The 15,063-nt window shown below is 41.1% G+C and overlaps 1 pseudogene; it reads left to right on the top strand.

The window, feature by feature from the left end:
- Positions 1 to 14,714, top strand: part of LOC107749564 (zinc finger BED domain-containing protein 4-like) — a 29,982-nt pseudogene extending 15,268 nt beyond the window's left edge.
- Positions 14,715 to 15,063: the final 349 nt, after the last annotated feature.

Here is a 15,063-nt window from a genome sequence, read left to right as displayed (position 1 = left end):
TGTAGATTTTGCTACTAAAGGTGTTATTAATGCTAAGGATTATCTGGATAGGGCAACATGCTGTTGCCTAAACTTCGGGTATTGACCATATGCTGTACTGCATTAAAGGGGCATGCTGCTCTTCTCAGCTGCTTATTAAAGAAGAGCACCCCTTCACTGCTTCTCTTCTTAAAGGGCATGCTGCCCCAGTCTATGCTATTTCAGAAGGTCTTTGCTTTAAAGCTATTCGGGTATTGGGATTGTGCTTGCTTGTTAAGGCTTATCTACTGTTCAGTATCATGTTTGTCGCTAGACTTGCTTGTTGCTTTATGCTATTGGTTGTTACTGCAAGTGCTGGTACTTAGTTAAACTTACTGATCCGTTCATTGCTCGCTTCTATGGCTGCAGTACGCTATGTTTGCTGCAAACTAGGCTGCCAATTCTAGTGGGTTTTCTGCATCTTTTTCACTCTCCTCCGGTAAGGGGCTTGCTGCTCTTCTTAGCTGCTTATATAGAAGAGCACCCCTTCGCTGCCTTCTCCTGTAAGTTGCTGCTGTCCCAGTCTCTGTTATTCCAGAAGGATATGCTTCTTTCAGAATGCCATCGGTTGTGGTTTGGGCGGTTCTGGCCTATCGTTGTGTCGGGGGGTTATATTATTAAGTACATTAATGATATCTGCCTTGTTCTGTTCTGTTAACCCTAGGGGGGTTATTATTGCTGCTCTCCCTGCTCATTCAAGACAGGCTGCTTGGATGGGCAGGGAGTTTTTTGCCCAGAACAGAACCATACCGCCAAACCAAACTTTATGCTAAGTATCTATCATTTTGACGATAGTGGCCCTGACAGAACTAGCAGTAACTGCATGGATGAAATTGGTACACCCTCTGTTACCGTCAACAGGATTTCTATTAGGAGGCTTGAAGAATTGCTCCAAAGTCAGTATAATCACGACTTCAGTGAAAACATTGTCGAGAAAGAAGAGATGTTAAGGGAGGATATGCAGTTTATGGAAATAATGACCAACTCGGTCAAACTACAGGATGGTCATTATAGCTTGAGGCTACCATTTCGGAATAATTATGTTGTACTGCCGAACAACTTATGTGTTATGTGCCAAACAGAGATGCAATGGTCTGAGAAAAGGGCTTGAAAGGAATGAACGGTTGCATGAGGAATATACTGATTTCCTTTCTGATGCTCTTGAGAAAAGATATGCTGAAAAAGTGCCAGAATATCAATTGGATCGTGACGATGGAAAAGTTTGGTACATTCCTCATCATGGAGTATTACATCCAAAGAAAGGAACAATGAGGGTTGTGTTTGATTGTGGGGCAACATTTAGAGATACATCACTCAACAAGCAATTGTTGCAAGGTCCCAATCTTACGAACTCACTTTTGGGAGTATTGTTACAATTCAGACAGGAAACCATAGCTTTGATGGCCGACATTCAAGCTGTTTCATCAGGTCAAGGTAGCAGAAGAAGATGTGGATTGTCTTCGGTTTCTATGGTGGGCTGATGGAAACTTGAAGCAGGAAGTCACTACATACAGGATGACAGTTCATCTGTTTGGAGTAGTGTCTTCTCCAAGTTGTGCATGTTATGCGTTAAGACAAACGGCAGAGGACAATCAATCACTTTTTCTATCAGAAGTGATCAAAACTGTTTTTGATTGTTTCTATGTAGATGACTGCTTGAAGAGCATCTTCTCGGAGGAGGCTGCTACTGCCATGGTGCAGGATCTTATTGCTCTTTGTCAAAAGGGTGGATTTTGTTTGACCAAATGGATTAGTAATAGTCGCAAAGTACTGCAATCAGTTCCAGAAGAGTACAGAAGTAAAGACATCCAGTATTTGGATTTAGGGCCCAAAAGAACTTTGGGGCTTCAGTGGTGTGCAGAAGCTGATACATTTCAATTTAAACTGCAGTTGAAACCCCATCAGTGTACAAGGAGGGGGATTTTGTCTACAGTTAGTTCAGTTTATGACCCTATGGGATTTATTGCTCCTCTTATGCTGCCAGCTAAGTTGCTACTACAGGAGATGTGTAGACAGAATCTTAGTTGGGATGAAGATATATCTCCAACACTTCAAAGACAGTGGACTCGTTGGATTTCTGATTTGGATGAAGTGGCAGAGTTTCAAGTAGGCCGATGCTTAAAACCCACAGATTTCGGACAAATCATGCATGCCTGTTTACATCATTTTTCAGATGCCTCTGAAAGAGGATATTGCATGGTTTCTTATCTTAGGATGAGAAACAATGATGAAAAAGTGCATGTAACATTTCTGCTTGGTAAAGCCAGAGTGGCTCCCCTTAAACCTCTAACCATTCCTTGTTCGGAGTTAACAGCAGCTGTGCTCTCTGTTAAAGTGGATCAGATGTTGAGAAGGGAATTAAGATTTCAATTGGAGAATTCAGTTTTTTGGGCTGACAGTCAAACTGTGCTCAAGTACATCAAGAATGAAAACAAACGCTTTCAAACCTTTGTTGCAAATAGGGTCTCTTACATAAAAGATAGGACACTGCTTCAACAGTGGAGATATGCTGCCTCCAAGGAAAATCCTGCAGATGATGCTTCACGTGGAATGCATGTCAAGGCCTTTATGCACAGTAAAAGATGGATTGCAGATCCCAGCTTTCTTTGGAGAGCAGAAGATTATCAGTCAGCCCCAAAGGAGGAAATTGTGAACATGCATGATGGTGATCAAGAAAGATCTTACTGTGTGTTCATACCAAATGCAAATTTAATTATTCGTGCGAGTAGATTACATACAAAGTCAATGCAAAGATGCGAATAGAGGCGAATTTGCACCAGGCTACGCGAATGACGTGAAATGCGCGACGCGTTTGCCGCAAAGGCGAGATATTCGCCTCAGTCGCGTCTTCCGCGCAAGTTCAAAAATTTCAACTCGAGCAGAAAATTCGCCTGACGTGTTCTCACGCAAGCCAATCAGTGAAGAGCTTATTGGCACATCTGGTTGAATCAGAAAATGGAGGAGCGCATTATTGTATCTGTTTGCGGGCACCCCGAAATAAATTATACAAATTCATATTCTTATAGAGACCGGACAAATAAGGAGATCGCTTGGAAAAAAAATAAGCGAGGAAGTCGGACTACCTGGTAAGTAATGAAAATATATGCCTTTGTAACTTTATTCTAGTTGTGAGGTTTACATTACTATGAACTGGTTAGCCCTGGCATTAGCCAAAGTTAGCACAACCTGGCATTAACAGGGATATGTGTCTGTTTACTAGTAGCGATTTGTGTTTACGTGTGTTTCTTGTCAGACGAGACAATACGTAGAAAGTGGAAGGGCCTCAGGGACACATATGTCAGGGAGAAAAAGAAGGAGACAGAAAAAAAGAGTGGGTCAGGAGCAAGCCAGGGAAAGAAGTGGAAGTACTTTGCGGTCTTGTCTTTCCTTGACCCCTTCGTTACCCCGAGAGAGACAAGTAGTAACATGGGGTGGGGGGTTGAGGAAAACAGGACCGTAGAGTATACTACAGAAGTAACGTTACCAGGAAGGAATGAAGACACAGCAGCAGGGCCATCAGAGAGTGAGATCGGAGGTTGGTTGATAAGGGAATACACAAACACAGAAAACTCATACAGAAAATATTTTATATAAGAATAACTAGTTGTATTTTTAGATCAGTAACGATATTTCAAACATATATGTTATCATGGTTGGAAATGTATTACGTATTAAAATTATTTGTGTAGTAATTTACACTAAAAGCTTGAATAACCATCATTCAAGTATCTGTCAGACAAAACCAAGACACCTTTGTTATATTGTCACGTTACAGACATGAATGATCCATCTGCAGATGGCAGTGAGGCAGAGCCTCAGAGTACTTCTGCTGACTCTGCTGAGACTGATGCAGCTGCTGCTGCTGTCCCAAAGCCACCTAGAAGTATGTACATGACAAAAGTTGTAATGTATTTTTTTCTGTTTATTGATATCAAACTTTAGAAAAAAATCTAAACTATTCCATGGATGGAATCAATTCAATATATTCACAGAATGTGTGTTTCTGTTTCATACAGACAGAAGGACTCAGAAGAGGGCCAGGGGCAGCGAGAGCGAGGCTGAGATCAAGAGGCTGCTGCTTGAATGTTTGCAGAGGACATCTCCACCTCCCGCACTGCCACCCACAGAGGATGAGCTTTTCTTCCAAAGCCTGCTTCCTTCCTTACAGCGATTGCCACCCCAACAAAAATAATTCGTAAAATTTCAAATACATAAACTGATATATGAATCGAGCACTGTGACACCGAATTTGGAGCCAGCAGAAGGGTGGTGGTAATCATTACAAGGAAGGAAGCAGGCTTTGTTTTTATTTATTTACTTTTTTATTCGTAGTTGAATACAGTTAATACACTTTAATGGATTGTATATGTGTATTTATTGTTGTTACAATTTACAAATATGTTCATATGTTTATGTATTGTTGACTGTGACACTGAATTTGGAGCCAGCAGAAAGGTGGTAATCATTGCAAGGAAGGAAGCAGGCTTTGTTTTTATTTATTTACTTTTTTATTCGTAGTTGAATACAGTTAATACATTTTAATGGATTGTATATGTTTATTGTTGTTACAATTTACAAATATGTTCACAAATCAGTTTTTAAAGAATTAAAGTACTTTGGTTCATTAAGGATGAAGTGGGTTTTTTGTAGCTTTTTTTACTAAAGTATAAAGGAAACAAAATGTGCCTGTCATGACTCAAAACAGATAGTCAGGAATGTGGCTCAAGAACAGTTTAGGGTATGCTTTTGCACTAGACAGCATCTTGCCATGAGACCATTCCCTCAGCAGAGAAGTAGGATGTGAAGGCCTCCCTGACCCTGATGGCCTCTCTAGCTGAGTTGTTAGCAGCAAGTCTTCCCAGACCTGGCAGTGGCTCCACCTCACCAGCTGGGATGTTCATCCTCACTGCAGGTGTCTGGGTTGTCCTCCGCAGGAAGTTATGGAGAGCACAGGTGGTTTTAACACATATCTCTGCAACATCAGGGTGAACCTCAATGGCACGCCTGTACATCCTCCACTGGGACGAAAGGATCCCAAAGGCATTTTCAACAACCACCCGAGCCCGGGACAGACAGTATTTAAAGATGCGATGCTCTCTTGGAAGGATGTGCCCAGGGAATGCTCTCATGAGGTTTCTCCGTAGTGGAAAAGCCTCATCAACAACAAACACATGTGGCTGGGGTCCTCGGTGGTCAGCTGGGAGTTGGAGAGTGCCTGATCGAAGTGCTTGACCAAAAGCGGAGTTAGCAAGAATCCCACCATCACTGGTCCTCCCATAGCCCCCGACATAAATTATCCTGAAACAATACTGGGCATCCACAACTGCCAAGAGAACCAAGGAGAAAGTTGCCTTGTAGTTGTAAAACTGGGATCCTGAGTTAGGAGGCGCTTTCAGGACAACATGTTTCCCATCAAGAGTTCCACAGCAAAGAAGAAAAACTCTCCTCAAACTTCACTGCAATTGACCTCCACTCCTCTGTGGTGGGCACAGGCATGAACTCTTCCACGAGGCAGTCCCAAATTGCAGTGGCAACATCAGGGACAATCTTGGTGACTGTGGAGACCCCAACATGGAAGCTGTTGGCGATTGTCCTGAAGGAGTCACCTGTGGCAAGGTATCTGGAGCATAGAAAACAAGTAAAATCAGCTGTAGTATGGTAGGCTATTTGTATTTTATTAACATGGCTACAAGGCTACAAAAAATTTCTGCCAAATAATGTCAGTGTATATCCAGTAGTAAAATGTAATGCACATTAATGCAGGATTAATACTCAACCTAAAACATATAATACACTGATATTTTAGAAGAATGTATACTCTGTTACTTTAAGTAAATATTGCTGACATTACACATATTGTCTACTTTACTCAGCAGGGTTTTGAATATAGTATTTATTTCCAGCTTAAATGGCATTATATTGATCAGCTACAGTGCTGATCGATCCAAACTCAGCTCACAGTTTTTTGACCACTTCGTTATTTTGGCTTGATTTTTCGTTTGTTGTAAATATGACCTGAATTTAGAAATGCTTTTAAGGCAAAACTTTTGCGTTTAATAAACAAAATAAAATTTTGAAATTAAGCGCAAAATAACCGCTGTAAAACTGCCCCTCACCTGAGACACCTGAGACGGATCGCCTGTAGTTGGTGTCCATCCAAGAAATTCTGGCAGCGACCCTAGCTAGCAGGTTATCAAACTGGGCACCCATCATCCTGAAGTAGCGCTGGAAGCGGCTGTCATCCAGGCGCAGTTCCTGGAAAAGACGGTGAAATTCACCGAGTTGTGTGCACCTCTGTATGGTGCTGTGAACCCAGACACGTCTGCGTTTGGCTTTCCGGCGTTTTTGGGACTTCCACACCAGGTACAAAGCAGCGATCGTATTTATTGTCTCCATGGTTGGTTACTCGCGGGATGTTTTTCGCCTCACTCGCGTGAATAAAAACATAGAGCGAGTGACGCGAAAAACATCCCGCGAGCGAGGGACGCGATGGGCATATTCGCTTCGCGTCTGGTGTGAACACACCATTAGAGCGAATACTGTGATCCTGCAGGATAGACAGAATGCCAGTAACTGTTTTATCACATATTTTTCAGATTGGAAAAAATTTAAATTGGCAGTCGCTTGGATACTCAAGGTGAAGAAGCTATTGAATGAGATATGTCTCAAAAGGAAGGAATTACTGTCACTGGAAAGGAGCTGCAATGCTACTAAAATAATCATAGATGCACAAATGAAGTTGTTCAAAGCAACTCTGGGTGGACAGTCTTTGTCATTGGAAGATCTCTTTGAGGCTGAAATGGCCATTGTTCGTTTCAGTCAGCAACAAGAGTTTCGAGACGAGATTGAACAACTAAAGCACAGTTCCCGTGGAGTCAAAAGGAGAGCAGCATATACAGATTGGACCCTGTATTGGATGACGAACTCATAAGAGTAGGAGGAAGATTCAGGAAGGCAGCTATGCCTATTGAATCCAAACATCCCATTATTTTGTCCAATAATCACCATATTTAGAATCTTCTACTTCGTCACATTCATGAACAATTGGGTCATTGTGGCAGGAATCATATGTCATCCAAATTGAGAGAAACATATTGGAGTACAAATGCCAATGCCGCTGCAAGATAGGTCATTTCCAAATGTATTGTATGCAGACGTTACAGAGGAAAGACAGGTGAGCAAAAAACGGCCGATTTGCCTTTTGAACGAATTACACCTGATCTTCCACCTTTACAAATACTGGGGTGGATTACTTCGGTCCTATCGAAGTTAGAAGAGGACGTAGTACTGTAAAACATTACGGAGTGATTTTTACTTGTATGGCAAGTAGAGCGGTGCATTTGGAAGTAGCATATTCCTTGGACACAGATGGATGTATAAATGCTCTACGAAGATTCATTTCTCGAAGATGTCAAGTAGTACACATCAGGTCCGATAATGGGACAAACTTCAATAGTGCCAATAGAGAGTTGAAAGAGGCCATTTCTGCATGGAATAACAAGCTAATTGAAAGGGAATTACTTCAAGTAGGGGTTCAGTGGAGCTTCAATCCACCGGTTGGCTCCCATTGTGGAGGTGCATGGGAGCGCATTATTCGTATGGTGAGAAACATTCTTTGCTCTGTACTTCGCCAACAAACACTGGATGACGAATCCTTACATACCATTCTGTGTGAAGTAGAATCAATTCTAAATGATCGTCCAATTACCAAGGTATCCAGTGATCCCAACGATCTTGAAGCTCTTACTCCAAATCATCTGCTTCTCATGAAAGGCAAGCCTGCTCTACCACCAGGTCTTTTGGAAAAGACAGATCTCTATGTGAAAAGAAGATGGAAACAAGTTCAGTATCTAGCTGATCTTTTCTGGAAAAGATGGATACGGAAGTATCTTCCTCTGCTTCAAAAATGTCAAAAATGGACAAAAGTATGACAAAGTTTTGGTGCTGGGGATATTGTACTTTTACTGGATCTTTCTGCACCTCGTGGCTCATGGCCACTTGGTCGAGTATTGGAAACTTTTTCAGATGATAAGGGCCTGGTACGTACAGTAAAGGTTAAAACCAAAAGTAGTGTTCTGGAACGGCCTGTAAGAAAGCTTTGTCTTTTGTTGGAGGTAAATGACTAATATGGACTGTTACAGTCTGTGTATATGGGGCTTCAGTATTTTATTGTTATGACTCCTTTATGTAGTATTTGTAATTGTTATGTCATTTGTCATAATCAATTAAGGGGCCGGTGTGTAGGAGCCATCTTCTGTATTGTAGAATTTTTTTTGTCCACTGTGTGGTGCTAAACCACAGTATAATTAGACCACCTGTGTAAAGAGCCAGGTGGCGTTGGTAATGGGGAAGCACACGGCTTTTGACCGTGCTAAAGGGTAACTTGCAAGAATGTAGATTGTGCAGTATGTGGATATGTGCTGTGTTTAAGATATGCACACTGCAAAAAATGCTTTTCTTACTTAGATTTTTTGTCTTGTTTCCAGCCTAAATGTCTAAAAATTCTTAAATCAAGAAGGATTTTCTAGACAAGTAAAAATTATTGTCTTGTTTTCAGAAAAAAACAAGTCAAAATTAAGTGAGTTTTTGCTTGAAACAAGCAAAAATAATTATCAAAAATAATCTTCAAACAGAAAACAAGATTGTTTTGCTTACCCCATTGGCAGATTATTTAGCTTGTTTCAGAATCAGAATCAGAATTAGCTTTATTCGCCAGGTGTGTGCAAACACACAAGGAATTTGTTGTGGGTTTTATTTTTACATGCATACATACATACATACATATCTGACATGAGAAAAAAAACTTAACAATAAATAATGTGTATGAATCTAGTGCTATTTCTGATGTCCAGGAGTTCGTTCCTAGTAAAGCTGATCGGGAAAAAATTGCTTAAAACAGGACAAACAAACAAAAAAAGTACAAGTACCAAGTAGCGACAAACCATGTCTGCCATTCACGGCGCCATCTTGCATTCAAGCAAAAACTCACTTAATTTTGACTTTTTTTTTTTTTTTTTTAAACAAGACAATAATTTTTACTTGTCTAGAAAATCTTTCTTGATTTAAGCATTTTTAGATATTTTGGCTGGAAACAAGACAAAAAATCTAAGTAAGAAAAGCATTTTTTTTGCAGTGCACTTTATGTGTGCATGTTTATGACCACGAAGGAAGGAGAGACAAAGATTGAGGCTTTGTTTATTCACTTGCACAAAATAAAGACATTCTGCTTGGATCTACGTCAGTATGCATGGACTGTTTTTGCACGCGTTAAATACGTGCTCACTCCTGTTATCAGCGACAATGGCTTAAAGGAAAGCCATAACAGCGTTCCTGTCAGAGTCCAGTCGGATCATAAACCGCTTGAGGCGATATTCTCCAAACCCATTGGAGCAGCACCAGCACGTCTTCAAAGAATGCTGCTCCAGTTACAAAGGAATGACATTCACATCGTCTTCACTCCAGGCAACCAAAAGCTAATTGCAGACATGCTGTCCATCTGACGGAACTGAGAATTTAGACCTGAGTGAAGAGAAAGTCATCTATGCAGTGAATGGAGAATCGCTTTGTGGTAACATCATGCACATGATCCAACAAGCTACACAATCAGATCCTGAGCTTGACCTGAAATGGCAGTTACATGAGCAGGGATAGCCAGACAGAAAGAAGTAGGTCCCGTTGGCCGTGCAAGCTTACTGGCCAATCAGACACACAATTAGCATAGATGATGGGCTACTCATGAAAGATGATTGCATTATAATTCCTCATGCATTGCGACCAGAAGTGCTGAAATGACTTAATGTGGCACACCAGGGTATACAGCGCTCTTTGGCACACGCCAGATCATGCTTCTACTGGCCAGGACTCACTGAAGCTATACATCGCATGGTGGAGGCCTGTTGTTCCTGTCAACAGAGTCTTCCTGAAAATCAGAAGGAGCCACTGATCTCCCATCCGGTTCCAGAGGGGCTATGGCAGAAGATAGCTGCTGACATTTTTGATTTTCAAGGACGAGCATTTCTTCTGATAGTGGACTATTTCTCTAAATATCCAGAAGTCCTACAGCTGTCAGACAAAACATCAGGCTCACTCATAGCACAATTCAAGGTTGTGTTTGCGAGACACGGTGTGCCTGAGACCCTGATTGCAGATCATGTACCTTTTGCCAGTGCTGAAATGGCTCGATTCACTCATGATTGGGGTTTCAACATCACCCATTCCAGTCCAAACTACCCTCAGTCCAACGGTATGGCTGAGCGAGCCATAAAAACTGTCAAAACTATGCTGAGTAGTCTGGCACTGACCCTCATCTAGCCTTATTGACTCTTTGCAACACTCCTGTCACGGGTCTCAAGTACTCTCCAGCCCTGATCCTGATGGGTAGAGCCCTAGGTTCCACCCTACCGACAAGCAAAGCTGTTCTGTGGCCTTCCACACCTAAGCACATTCAGGTAGCTCTGCAGCATCGTCAGTCGAAGCAGAAAAGCAAAAGCAAATCATTAAAAGCAATTCTAAACAAATAAGTTTTTATCTGAGCTTTAAAATGGGAAAATGAATCCAGCTGGCGAATGTGCAAAGGTAAAGAGTTCCAAAGCGTTGGCGCTGCACAACTAAAAGCCCTACCACCAAAGGAACTCATCCTGAAGTTTGGAACAGACAATAAAAGATGATCTCAAAGAGTGCAAAGGAATGTACAAATGGAGAAGATTTGAAAGATAATGAGGTGCCAAATTATGAAGAGCTTTGTATGTAAGAAGTAAAATTTTGTAATGTGCACGATAATGAACAGGAAGCCAATGCAACTTAAAAAGAATAGGAGTTATGTGATCGAAAGTACATAAACGGGTAACTATCCTAGCTGCTGAATTCTGAATTAACTGTAATTGATGAAGTTGTTTTTCAGGAATGCCAAATAAAAGAGAATTACAGTAGTCAATCAGAAATGTAACCAATGCATGAATAAGCACTACTATGTTGAGAGAGTGAAGAACGAAGTCAAGCAATGTTGCGTAAATGAAAAAATGCAGAACGTGAAATATTACTAATATGAGAGCCAAACGAAAGCAAACCATCCAGTGTAACCCCAAGAATTTTCACCTGGGTAGAAAAATTTACTGAACAATTATCAATGAACAAAGTAAAGGATTGAGTTTTAGATAAGACAGACCTAGAACACACAAGGAGGGCTTCTGTCTTATTGGTATTTAACTTAAAAAAATGATTAGTCATCCACTATGTTTGGGTCGAAAGCCTGACTGAAAATGCTCGTAAATGTCATTACTTTGTAGATGCGATTCAAGTTGTGCTGCTACTGTTCTTTCAAGTATTTTTGAAATAAAAGGGAGATTAGAAATAGGCCTGTAATTATTTAGATCATTAGGATCAGTCTTTTTAAGAATTGGAGTGATAGAAGCCATTTTTAATGATGAAGGAACAGTAGCAGTTGATAATGAGGAACACACAATAGCTGTAATAATAGAAGAGACTGAATGGATACAGGACTAAACTAGAACAGTAGGTAAGGGATCAAGTGAACAGGTGGAAGTCTTAGACTTAATGATCTGCTTAGTGTATCAATAAACAAGGTAAAGGATTGAGTTTTAGATAAGACAGACCTAACCCACAAGGAGGGCTTCTGTTTTATTGGTATTTAACTTAAAAAAATTATTAGTCATCCAAATATTAATGTCCTGCAAACATTTAGTAAGGTCAGGAGGGGGATGAGAAACATTAGGTCTTGTAGAAATATACACTTGTGTGTCATCAGCGTAAAAATGGAAATCAATACCATAGGAACGAAAAATACGACCAAGAGGTAGTATATAAATTATGAATAAAAGCGGACCCAGCACCGACCCCTGTGGAACGCCATGAGTAACTGAGACAGGATCTGAACGTGTATTCTTAATCTGCACAAACTGTTTTCTATCTCTTAAATAAGATGAAAACCAAAGAAGCAGCAGACCAACAAATATGGTTATGTCCATTTTGATAATCACTAGACATTAAAACAGAATTAAGTAATTCATAATGTATACTTTCAATCTTAGAGTTTAAAAAAATAGAATAAGACACACATTGAGTGGGAGAAAGTGAAACAGTATCTTGAGGTTTCAACAGTTTGTTAACAGTACTGAACAAAGTCCTTGTATTAGACTGTCCATTAGCTATACTATTTGCATAAAACTATGATTTTGCTCTTTCCAATGTATCCTTGTAGGAAACCAGACCTTGTGATCCGAAATAGGAAATTCAGTTGAAGTAAGGTTATGAGGTATAACACCAGAACAGCATACAAGATCTAAAATATGTCCCTTATTATGTGTTGGAAAGTTAACATACTGCAAAAGGTCAGCACTGTCCAGAACCAATTTAAAATAATTATATTGAGTGCTAGCAGTATTATCGAAATGAATATTAAAATCTCCCATCAACATGATATTCGGAGACAGGGTACACAGATGTGTTAAAATAGTAGAAATTTCACTAAAAAAAGTATTCATAGCAGATGCCTTTGGTGGTCTATAAATCACAACAAGAATAGTGGGAATCGGACCTTTAAGTTGTACAGCCAGAATTTCAAAAGCTGATGGCTCTGATATCGAAATCGGACAGACTTTATATCTGTGACGATAAATAAGTGCAAGACCACCTCCCTTACCAGAACAACAAGGTTTACATACGTATTCATATCCTGATGGTACCGTTTGATTTAAATGAAAATAGTCATTAGGCTTCTGCCATGTCTCAGTCACACACATAAAATCAATATTTTGGTCTTCAATGAGTTCATGAATGAGAGACATCTTATTGTTGAGTGATCGAACATTAAAAAGTGCAAAACGAAGTGCAGGATGCATGTAATCTGACCTGGGCAACGGAGTAAGCACTTCATGATCAACAGACCTCCCAGCGTTTTTAGGCAGTCTTGGGTTAGTAGACCTAAAGGACCGAATTTGTCCACTGCAATCAGGATTAACAGAAGTGATTCGGATATTCCGACGAGACCCACGATTAATGTATTTCGGCCGGCGTATGAGATCCGGGTGTTTGAGCAAAAACAGCGGAGGTTTAGTTACGAATCTAAGTTTGTACAAGTCTGCCGCCGAGTACATCAATCGAGGAGCCGCGCTGATCACAGCGGAAGAAAGAACGATCCACAGCAGCAGCTTGAGCAACCACATGGTGAAATCCTGTAGTAGTACTAGGACAGGCAAACGCGTGGAGCCAAAATCATCAGTGAAGTCGGGCTACAAACGCCAATCCTCACTGCAAGGTCAGGATGCCAAACAGCAGTCGCAGAATTCCAAACAGCAGTCGCAAAAGTCAAAGGTCCAGGTTACATCCAGTTCAGTGGTGCCGTGCAGCAGAGGCTAGATAAATTTCCCAGCTTAAAATATCCAAATATTAAAAGAGAGTAAAACAAAAGAGTAGAGGCAGCAAAACGCGCCAGCGTTCACTCAACCGGAAGTTGATGTTAAATCATTAAGATAGAAAAGCAGCTCCCCTTCCAGCCCTCAGGAGGGGACAGAGAGTATATCTGAGAATCAAAAATACATGGAAACCAGCTGTGGTTGTCAGTATCAGAGATGAGCCCCGCTCATACGATGTAATCACATCATCGGGCACAATCTACCGCAGAAACAGGCGCCACCTCAGACCTGACAGGTCAGTTATACATGATACACAACCCAGTTGCCCCATGTACAGTGATGATGACCTGTGTGACAATGCAGCTCCTGAGCCTGTTCAAACTGAGTTGCCCCAACATGTGGAAGGAAATACTGTCCCAGGTTCTCAACACACAAGAGCTGGACATACCATCAGACAACCTGCACGTTTCAAAGATTATGATCTTTCTTAAGTATTAAGAAATGTTTTTAAGTTTTTAAGAAAGTATTAAGTGTTTATAGCATACTGCCTTTGTTTCAGATTTGAGTTATATATTGTTCAAAGTTTAAGAAGGGGGATGTAGTATATGCAGTGAATGGTTTAGCCCAGGACACCCCCACACAGTTTGTGTAGTGGTTACGCCCGCAAATGTACTGCGCATGTGTCCTCTGTACCTGGGTGAGTTGAGCTGATACGACAAGTAAAAAAGAAGTCCATGTGCAAACTCTGTTGTGCATGTATTATTGTTAACAGCGAGTTGAACAAAAGATACAACAAAGGGCTTAAGGCTCGCCGATATTCCAGACCTCAGCTGCACAGCACATTCGTTGCAGCTGGTGGTGAATGATGGTTTGGCCAGCCAAAGAGCTGTTATAGATGTGATTGCCATGCTAAAGAAATGTGTCACTCACTTCCAACATTCCATTTTGGCCAAGCAGTGTCTGAGAAACTTCCAGAGGGACCTTGGCCTACCAGAGCACAACTTAATCCAGGCAGTCCCAACAAGGTGGAACTCAACACTTCACATGCTGCAAAGGGCATTGGAACAAAAGCGTGCTCTTAACATCTACTCTGGGAAACATGGCAGTTTTACATGTGCAGCTTCTCACCAGCGAGACAGTGTCCAATTTGGTTGAAACCCTCATCTCCATTAAGAAAGTGACACTAGAGGTGAGCTACAGTAATTCATCTGTGTCCAGCATCACTCCCTGTGTGACAGTGCTCAAGATGCTACTTGAAGATGAAGGGCCATCAACACAGAGCATCAGAACGCTCAGGGAAGTAATGGGGAGACCCTAATCAAATGATTCTTCAAACTTGAAGCCTCAAAAACTGTGTTTCTGGCATGTCTTTTGGATCCACGTTATAAGAGTCTTGCATTCTGCTATGCCTCTACACTAAACAAGGCCAAAGAATGCCTTAAAGAAGAGGTAGAAGGTGCTCTACAAGAGCAGGCTGAAACAGAGAGAGCCAATCAAGAGCAGCAGGCTGATGGAGAGGAGCCCTCTGCACAAGACCAGGCCCCTAAAAGTGAAAGGAGATAAAAGACACCCTGCCATAGCCAAATAGACAAGATCTTCAGTTCTCTTCTTGACCCCCACACTGGTGATCTGTTGGCCAAGGACAGCATTGAGGATGAGTTACATCAGTACCTCC

This window comes from Sinocyclocheilus rhinocerous, unplaced genomic scaffold (genome assembly GCF_001515625.1).
Source record: "Sinocyclocheilus rhinocerous isolate Xijiao unplaced genomic scaffold, SAMN03320098_v1.1 scaffold602, whole genome shotgun sequence".
Lineage (NCBI taxonomy): Eukaryota > Metazoa > Chordata > Actinopteri > Cypriniformes > Cyprinidae > Sinocyclocheilus > Sinocyclocheilus rhinocerous.
This window is presented reverse-complemented; position numbering and strand designations above follow the sequence as displayed.